The sequence below is a fragment of the Cervus canadensis genome, chromosome 31, assembly GCF_019320065.1.
Source record: "Cervus canadensis isolate Bull #8, Minnesota chromosome 31, ASM1932006v1, whole genome shotgun sequence".
Lineage (NCBI taxonomy): Eukaryota > Metazoa > Chordata > Mammalia > Artiodactyla > Cervidae > Cervus > Cervus canadensis.
In genome coordinates, this window is record NC_057416.1 from 30,786,618 (window position 1) to 30,794,540 (window position 7,923).

A 7,923-nucleotide genomic window follows, 5' to 3' on the forward strand; every position below is an offset into this window, starting at 1 on the left:
AATCCATCGTGGATCAGTGCCCTTAAATAAAAGCCTGAAAGACAAGAAAGGAAGAAAGAGAAAATGACCAAACAGTACAAAACAACTCCTGATGAGGTGGACTCCACGAGGAAGCTCCAGGAAGCCTGGTGGGGATGAGGGAAAGGCTGAAGGAGGGGGACGGGCTGAACTTTCAGTCTAGTCAAGCAAACCTTCTCCTTGTCCCCAGCACATGCCCAGATCATTTCAGCCTCTACTCATTCGCTCATGTCATCCCTCTCCTGACGTCCTCTATCCTCCCTGCCTCCGTCTCCAAACCCCAACACCCATGGATGCTCAGCCCAGCCCTTTCCTCAACACAAATTCCCGTGACTGCGCCAGCCCTCCCTGACTTCTCCCTCCTCTGAGCTCTGATTGCACCTACTTCTGGTATTAGACCATTTAGTCGTCACATAGAAACATTATGTGCGACAAACGTGTAGTATTTCCCCAGCTCAAGACCACAACTTTTGCTTCTTTCCTCTCTCGAATAAGACTGTACTTCACAGGAGAAGCGGTCGGTCAACAGGCAGACAGAAAAGAGGGGGGCATTCCAGGCGGAGGAAACTCAAAAGCAAAGACATCATGATGGGAACCGATGTGATGAGTATAAAGATGTTACAGCCACAGTTCTCAGCCCCACCAGAGACTTTAATCACCTGAAGGTATTTCCATGGGGGGACCCCATCCAGACCAATGTTATCAATAAGACTAGCAGAGAGGACTTCCCTGGTGGTCCAATGGTTAAGAACCCACCTGCCAACGCAGGGGACACGGGTTTGATCCCTGGTCTGGGAAGATCCCACATGCCTCGAGGCAACTAAGCTCGTATGCGCTGCAATGACTGAGCCCACACGCCACAGCTACTAAGTCTCAGCACCTAGAGCCTCTGATCTGTAGCAAGAGAAGCCTCCGCAATGAGAAGCCCTCACACCACAGCGAAGAGTAGCCCCACTCGCCACCACGAGAGAAAGGCTGCAAGCAGCAACAAAGAGGATCCAGTGCAGCCAAAAATAAACAAACAAAAAAGATTTTAATGTCACTTATTTCAGAAAAAAAGAGTATCAGGGAATATGGCTTAGGCATCACTACTTTTTAAAGGGTCCCCCAGTGATTCTAATGTGTAGAATGAAGAACAATCACAGTATTAGGAAAAAAAACAGAAGGAAATAAAAAAAAGAGGAATGTAAAGAAAATTATGAAACAGACCTTAAAAACTGGTCTTTTCCACTTTGTTCCATTTGGTAGTTGGTCATGGGAATTCATCTCTGTCACAGTAGTCTGGATGGATCAGCTGGGGACAGACGCTGCTGTTCTCTGCTGTGGGGAGAACAGAAGGTACCAGCTAACGTGGGCCAGGCCAAGTCAATCTTTGCCCATGGGATTCGGAAAAGCGTGAGGAAACTAGAGGATCAGTTCAGATCACTTGGAATTTTGTAATTTCTCCCCATCCTAGGTTTTAGCATTCAGTTTCCTCTCTCTTGTACCGCCCCTCCTAACAGCCAAAAGAAGTATGCAAATTAGAGTCAGGCTACCATTTCAGAAAGTCCTGGCTAATTCTTTGCACCCTTCTCCCTCTGTTGTTGTTCCCTTGCTAAGTCAGCTAAGTCACGGGGAACTCTTTGCCACCCCATGGACTACAGCCCACCAGGCTCCTCTGCCCATAGGACTTCCCAAGCAAGAATACGAGCGTGGGTGGCCATTTCCTGCTCCAGAGGATCTTCCCCACCCAGGGATCGAACCTGCGTTTCCTGCTTGGCCGGGGGAGTCATTACCACTGAGCTACCAGGGAAGCCCTCCTCTTCCTCTGGAAGGAGGCAGAAATGGAGCAAAAGTTGCACCGCCTGGCTCTAAAACGTCACGTGGCTCAAGCGCATTGAGGAGCAGGCCAGAACTTTGCAGAGCTGGCGCTGCAGCCTGGCCTAGCCCATCACCCATCCCGAGCTGATCACTGCCGGTCCACTCCGCGGACCAGGAGCCTCAGCTGCACTTCCCGCAAGCTGCCTTCAGGGGGCGCCGGGACAGACCCGCCCGGTCCTCCCACGCACAAACCATCCCTGTCAACCAAGTTGCCTGTCGCCAATTGCCACGGTTCAGGACGAGGCTTGACCATCCAAGTGCCTCTGGGAAAGGACACGGGTCTAACATTTAGAGCGGGGCGTAAAGGATTGAGATGAAAGCTTTTCCCGAGCGGAGATCTGCCTGGGGGGTGGGGGGGTGGGGTGGGGCGGGGGATCGGAGGGTAAGGGGTGGGAAGACTAGAAGAGAAGGGGAAATAATGTTGGCACCTGGCGGCTGCAGGAGGGAGAGAATGAGGGGGTGCCAGGGAGAGCTAGGGGGTGTGGAAAGACGAGGCTGGAGCGCTGATGACAAGCTTTCCCCAACCCCACGCTCCCGCTGGCCAAGTTTTCAGCCTGGATCCCAGGGGGCCGACCTGGGAGGGGTTGGGGGGTGACGCCTCCCTGGACCTCCTCGCTTCCCGGTCCCGGAGCAGGAATCTGCTCTGGCCGACCTGTGGCCTGTCCACTCGGAACCCGGCCCCTGCAAAAGCGGAGGGGGATGGACCGGCCCCCAGCAGCGAACCCCATATATACGGAGAGGTAACCTGAAACCCCAGAGCTGGGCCATGGGGGGAGGAGGATGGAGGGGGGGGGCGGGATGAGGTTTTTCCACTTCCATTCGCAACTGTCAGGCGGGTGATTAATGACCAACAGGTTTGGAATCGCCTTTATTGCCAGATCAGTATTGTTGCCCGTGACAGCTAATGAGGTTGGACAGGCTTCTCCACACTGAGCTTTATGGGGCCCCGGCTCCCTCCCCTGCGGAGCTCACAAGCCCTGCCAGCTTTTGTGCGCTGGAATGTTCCAGCCCCACCACCCCCACTTCATTCTTCCAGCACCACCTCCCCCCTGCAAGTGTCCTGAACCACCATCTCACCCAGAATCTGCCCCAGCCGCAAACTGGGGACCAGGGGGGTTCCCATCCCAGCCTGCTCAGGGAGACCCAGCTGTTACACCCACTCCCCCAGGATCCCTCTCCCCACCCCTGCTGCAGCTGGAGTCCTGGGTGCTGCGGGAACTCAAGAAAGAAAGGAAGGGAAAGGAACAAAAGCAAACCTTTACCTGGGTCGGGGAGACCCCCTGGAGGAGGGCATGGCAACCCACTCCAGTATTCTTGCCTGGAGAATCCCATGGACAGAGGAGCCTGGCGGGCTGCAGTCCACAGGGCCTCAAACAGTCAGACAGGACTGAGCGACTAAGCACAGAACCTTGGGTGGAAGACAAGAAGAGTCTCCTATACGCCCGCTGTGTAGACAGTCTGACCAGCGACCTTCACAAGCCATTTCTTGGACAGCTGCAAAACCCAGAAAGGGTGTTACATACTTACCACTTGAGTCCAGCAAATGTGTTGGGTGAGTCCAGCAAATGTGTTGGAGTGAGGATGGAGGAGTTAGAGAATTTAGGAAAGGAAGTTTAATAACAGTTACTAATGATTTTTAGCCAACCACCATAAGCCTAGATACACAAAGCCTGGTTTCGGTGCAGAAAGCAACTTGGTCTGAGGTCTGCAGGTCAGGAAATACTGGCTTTGTTTTCTGCTCTCCTTCAAATAATCTTTACCTTTGTGCTGGTTCACATCTTGATACGGTTAAGCACGTGTTTGCCTGGGGTTTAATATTTGAAGGAGTTGGAGCAATGTAATAAGCAAACAGCTTAAAAGGCCCAGAAAGACCCCCTCAGCTTAAAAATCTATTACTTTTCAATGTGATATAAATGTATTTTGCTTCTGCTCAGAGCAATTTCCGAGTTTACTCTTATTAAACCAGGAGACGGCTTAGCAGAGTTCTTGATTTATGAAACACATACTAGATTCATTAAAACCTTAAAAGATTTAATACATTTTATCAGGACATTAAATCTGGGCAGGCTTTTTAAATCAAATACCTGCCATATTTCATCCCCCACACCCTGCACACTTACTCAAGAACACTAAAATGTGAACTGACAAACATTATGGGTGTTTCAGGCCTGATTTCTAAGTGGCATTAAAGTCCTCCCCTCCAAGATTTACAGCCCGGCCTCTCCCCACGTCTCATCTTCTGAAGAACAAGTGATTTCCCTCTTTGGAATTCATTTCAGTAAGATGAGCTGAGATCTACATTCCAAGCATATACTCCAATAGTTCTGCTTTTCCCATCCCATCGGCTTCCCTGGTGGCTCAGTAGTAAAGAATCCGCCTGCCAATGCAGGAGACGTGGGTTCGATTCCTGGGTGGGGAAGATCCCCTAGAGAAGGAAATGGCAACCCACTCCAGTATTCTTGCCTGGGAAATCCCATGGACAGAGGAGCCTGGTGGGCTACATTCCATGGGTCACAAGAGTCAGACATGACTTCATGACTGAGCACATGGATAAATACATGCAGAACAAATGCCAAACCATTTTTTTTAAATTCCTGATATTATTATGGATTCAAAGATTCAAATGAAGGTGCACCCCAGGCAAACCAAGCCAAGCCACACTTCATGCCATCAGGCCTCCAGCATAGCTTCCCAGGATAGCTGACTCTTTTCTCCTCACTCCATCACTCCCCAAAGCACTGTGGACATTGATCAAGCCACCTCTCTGAAGACATCCTCCCCTTTGCCCTTTGTTTTTCCAGGAGTGAAATTAAAAGGTTGGATTAAAATCACAGGCAAAGTGTATATGTACATCAACAGCTGAGTGGCTAAAACAAACCATTGTACAACTGTGCCGTGGAATATTACACAGCAATGAAAAGAGAACAATCTCTTGATCTAGTTAACAACATAGATGACTCTCCAAGTAATTATTCTGGGTTAAGAAAAAAAAAGCTGGACATCCCCCTCCCTCCAAAAGGAGTACATATGGCATGATTCCATACATACATAATTCTACAAACTAAGCTAGAATAACAAGGAGATGAGTTGGCCTGGGAATTAGGGGTCATGGAGAGGGCTGGGAGAGAAAGATTACATGGGGCATGAGGAAATTTAGGGTGTGATGCATGCATTCTTTATCTTAACTGTCATCATGGTTTCATGGGTATGTATGGATGTCAGAACATCAAACTATATGTTTTATGTGCATTTTATTGTATGTCAATTATACCTCAATAACGTTGTAAAAACATATAGTCACAAAATGATCTCTAGAGGACTTCTAACTCAATTTTGTTTTCATGATTTCTCTTTGATCCTTTTACAGAACTCCCTTGAAGAAATGTCATTAGCCCCAAGCAAATATCCTTTTGTTGTCACAAGGCACCAGCCCTAGGTTCGCCAGCTGGAAAAGTTCTGAGTAGCCCTCACAATAATTAAGGTTGAAGTTCTTCACTCTTCTTCCCCAACCAAAATCTTACTGGGATCAAACGTCCTAAAAGATGACCTCTATTCTCTGTTTAGGGCATTAGCTAAAGAAGAAAAATCAAAATAAAGAAAAACTTTTTCCAGCAACTTCCACTCTTATGATATAAATAAACTGAAGCCAAAGATTTTAAAAGCTGCCTGGTTGCTCCAGGGCTGACCCAGTTATTGATGAAAAGGGTTCTAATATGGAAAGAAGGTATCTCTTCCATTGTTGGAGCAGCACCCTCACCAACAATTAACTTGTTGGAGGACTAAACAGCCATCCAGAGATTGGGGGACATGAATGGTTGAGGTGAGCATGTTTTTTCAAAATCCTGCTTCAACTTCCAAAATGAACCAGCCCAACCTAAAGTTCCACAATTTCTGACCACTGATCTACATTCCTGCAAAGTTACATCTGAAATAAACATGGTAAGTGTGTGTGTATGTGTTTTAAGTTGCATCATTATTTTCTAACTCATTTACTATGATGAAGAAATAGACTTGGGGTCGTTTGAATTTATGAGCTTTGCTGGTGGCTCTGAAGGTAAAGAATCCACCTGTAATGCAGCAGACCCAGGTTGGATCCCTGGGTTGCTAATATCTCATGGAGAAGGAAATGGCAACCCACTCCAGTATTCTTGCCTGGAGAATTCCATGGACAGAGGAGCCTGGAGGGCTACAGTCCATGGGGTCACAAAGAGTCAGACACAACTGAGTGACTGACACTTTCACTTCACTTGAATCTGGCCTTGGCAACTTAAAAGCTTTGTGATTTGGACACTCCGTTAACTTCTCCAAGCTTCAACGTCCTCCTCTAAAATGGAGTTGAACTCAAAGGGCTAAGCCGAAGATTCTATAAAATGGGAAAGGCACAGGGCCTGGTATGTGGAAAACATTCAGTCATACTTTATTAAACCTGTATTGTAAACATTTATGGAGGTATCATTTTGGAATCCCTTATCACTTCCTCTGATAAGCATTCACCTAGTTACAATTCAAAACCATAGACCTTAGAGCTCATCCTTCTCTCGCTTTCCATCACATTAATAATCTGAATCCAGGACTTCTCTGGTGGTCCAGTGGTTACGAATCCACACTTCCAGTGCAGGGGACGCTAGTTCAATCCCTGGTGAGGGAACTAAGATCCCACGTGCTTCAGGACAACTGAGCCCTCACTCCGAAACTACTGAGCTGCAAGCCGAAATGAAGATCCCACTTGTGGCTGCAACTAAGACCCAATGCAGGCAAATTAAAACAAAATCTTAATTATAATAATAATCTGAATTCACAGACAAGAGCACATTAAGGAAATTTCCTATTTAAAACAGCAATAACTAATGCTTATTGGAAACTTAAAATGGGCCAAGGGTTGTTGTACGTGCTTTTCTCGGTTTGTCATTTAATCTTCGCAATAGTCCTGTAAAGTTGACCCCCATTTTACACATGAAGAAACTGAGGCACAGATAAAATCATTATCCCAAGGTCCCACAGCTAATAGGAGGCCGGGGGCGGGGGGGGGGGCCCCCCCGCAGGATTTAAATACACACAATTTCATCATGGAGTATCTGCAGTTTGCCACTGTCTCTACTGCAAGTGTTTTTTTAATGGATTTTTAAACACAGATCTACCTCTTTGGTAATGTTGGGTATTGAGTCATAAAAATCACGGGCTTCTTAAGGAGTTTTCAAAAATATTGTGTTGCTCTCAGTCGTGACTGACTCTTTGCGACCCCATGGACTGTAGCCCACCAGGCTCCTTTGTCTGTGGAATTCTCCAGACAAGAGTACCAGAGTGAGTTGCCATGCCCTTCTCAGAAATATTAGATCATCATTTAGTTACGGTTGTAGGCAGGGCCATAAGTAAATAACCCAGACCTGGTAAAAGAAAGTCTCCTGAGAAAGAAACCCCACCACTTCCGTTCATAGATCATTCCAAAGTTTAATAGTCAGGAAATTCTTAAATGACAACTAATTTAACTCTCTTATCTGCAAGCTAAGTCCCATTCCTCCGGCTGATAAAACCCAACATTTCCATTTCTCTTGTTGATTCACTCAACTGTTAAGGAAACATTTGTTAAGTGTGAACTATTAACAAAACTTTTATTAAGTATGTGGGGCCCAGTTCTATCACTGACCTTGGAGTGGAAATGCTCTTAAGTTCTGATAGGATCAATCGGGAAACTGGCCAAGCCTGTGTGTGTTAGAGGTGCGGGTGCAGTGACAGGGTCGACAGGAGACCCTCACTTATGGAGGTGGGCGCACAGATTCAGGCAGCGCCTTGCAGCCCACTTGTGGCCTTAACATACAATGAAACCTCTCAACACAAACTCAGCTAGCGCAATCCCCCAGGAGGTGGTGAGAGAGGAGGTTGGAAATGGGCCAGTCCCCAGCAGCCCTGTCTGGAAAACCTACACTTTCCTTTTCCTGCGTCCTAAATCTGTCCAACACCCCCAGCTTGCCATCTTCCCTGTGTAAACTGCTTTCCAAGTACAGAAGACTGTAATTAAGTGGACTGTCTCTTCCACAAACACAATAA